The sequence below is a fragment of the Eriocheir sinensis genome, chromosome 4 (assembly GCF_024679095.1).
Source record: "Eriocheir sinensis breed Jianghai 21 chromosome 4, ASM2467909v1, whole genome shotgun sequence".
NCBI lineage: Eukaryota > Metazoa > Arthropoda > Malacostraca > Decapoda > Varunidae > Eriocheir > Eriocheir sinensis.
Genome location: NC_066512.1, coordinates 17,880,973 through 17,883,472, shown reverse-complemented (window position 1 = coordinate 17,883,472; position 2,500 = coordinate 17,880,973).

Genomic DNA, 2,500 nt, shown 5'->3' with positions numbered 1-2,500 from the left:
AGGAGGAGGAGGAGGAGGAAGAGGAGGAGGAGCTAACTAACTAAAGGGAGGGAGTTCTTCTGATGGTTCCCCTCTCTTCCTCTTCCCTCCCCTCTCTTCTCCCCTTCCCTCCCCTTCTTCTTCCCTTCCTCCTCCTCTTCTACCTGGGAGGGCACTGTAACTCTTGACCTTTACCTCCTCCTCCTCTTCCTCCTCCTCCTACACTACTTATCTCTCCTTACCCTCATTCCCCTCTCCTCTTTCCCCTCTCTCCCCACCTGTCAGTGTGTGGGTGGCGGATAACCAAGAAAGAGGAGGAGGAGAAAGAGAAAGAAACAGACGGAAGAAGAGAAAGAGAGAGAGGAGGAGGAGGAGGAGGAGGAGGAAATACTAGCGGAATATTCGTAGAAACTTAATACATGGAGTGAAGAGTAGGAAAGAAACCCATCAGAAGAGAGAGAGAGAGAGAGAGAGAGAGAGAGAGAGAGAGAGAGAGAGAGACGACTAAACAAACATAGAGGACAAAATATAATAATAGAAGGGAGAGTGAAACAAAAAGTGAAAGGAGAGAAAAAAAAATTAACCTAAAAACGAAAGAAGAAGAAGAGGAGGAGGAAAGAAAGGAAGAACGAAGGGAGAGGAGGAGCAACGGAACGGAGGAATGGGAAGATGAGGAACGTAAGGAGGGATGTGAGGGGCTGAAGGGGGATGTGAGGGGATGTGTGGGCGTTGGAGAAAAGGCGTCCTGAGGGGGTTGTTTAGATCTTAGGGCAATCAGGTGATGGTGTGTGTGTGTGTGTGTGTGTGTGTGTGTGTGTGTGTGTGTGTGTGTGTGTGTGTGTGTATTGTTTTCAGTCTAATCATGTTTTTGTGTATGCATGTATGTATATGTATGTATGTGTGTATGTATGTAAAGAGGGGGTTGGATAATCTATTCCGATCACATGTTTGTTTTAAAGGTTATATATATTTGTTTGTGTTAGTCTTCACACACACACACACACACACACACACACACACACACACACACACACACACACACACACACACACACACACACAGAGCCAGGAATAAAAACAAAATGGAGGTGTTGGTAGGGAAGGGGGGAGGGGGGGGAGGAGGGAATGGGAGGGGTGTTAACAGGTACGAATGGGCCATCACACCTGTACAACATTCACCTGTCCCCCCATCACCCCCCCTACCCCCCTTCACTAACTTTGGGAGGGGGTAAGAGAAGGGGGAGGTGATGCCCTTTGCGCTCCCCTCGCTGCCCCCTCGCAATACTCCTCTCCCCTCCCCCTCCTCTCCCCTCCTCCCCCCCCACCATCACTACCATTCCCTTGCCCAATATCCTAACTCTTCCCCTCCTTCCCCTTCCATTCCTTTGTTCTCTCTTCCTCTTATTTTCCTTCCCCTTCCTTTCTCTTTCACTCCTTTTTCTTCCGTGTAATTATCTTCCCTTCTCTTCCTTCCCCTTTTGTCTTCTCCTTCCGTTATCTTTCCTTCCCTTTCTCTTTTTATCGTCCTTCATTTCGCTTCCCTCCTCATCCATTCCCTTTATCTCCCCTATTCCAAGGTCTCCCTTCCTGTTCCTGCCTCTCCCCTTCTACAATTCTCCTTTTCCTTTCCTTCCCTTTCTCTTTTTATCGTCCTTCATTTCCCTTCCCTCCTCATCCATTCCCTTTATCTCCCCTATTCCAAGCTCTCCCTTCCTGTTCCTGCCTCTCCCCTTCTACAATTCTCCTTTTCCTTTCCTTCCCTTTCTCTATTTATCGTTCTTCATTTCCCTTCCCTCCTCATCCATTCCTTTTATCTTCCCTATTCCAACCTCTCCCTTCCTGTTCTTGCCTTTCCCCTTTCTACAAATCTCCTTTTCCTTCCCTTCCCTTCCCTTTCATCCCCCTTGACCCTTGCCCTTCCCCTCCCTTTCCCTAGCCATTCATCATGTCAAGAGTATTTAAAACCCAGGGACAGCCTCGTATAGCGACGCACCAACACGGACTATTAATAGGAACGCCCAGTACTCGGAAGGACTGATTGGACACAGACTGGAGGAATTAATTAATCGAGGCTTCAGCATTCACGACTCCCGCCTTGCAGTGATCTAAATAATACACTAAAAAAAGCTTTCTTTGTAACATGCATGGCATTCATTAACTTTGAACTCGCGAGGAGAGTAAAAATAGACAGCGATTCAGTTCCAGGAATTAATCTGGCGACCTGAATAATTTCCGAAAACTAGTAGTGTTTTTTATTTAGCGTTTGCGAAGGTCAGAACCACACCAATAGAGAGATGAAGTGCGTTATTTTGGGGGGCGAGTGGTCGGTCTTCTTCTGTCTCGTCTTTGTCTCTTCCAAAATGTAACACCGATCAGAAGCTTCATGATTGACACGCTGCAGAAGTTAAGTTTCGAAGTTAAAGAAAAATGAGTAACTGCAGCGTCATCGTTTGAGACTAATGATCTTTTGCAGTCGTCATCACCTTCCAAACCCAGTGATAAAAAGAAGCATCGTGAATAAT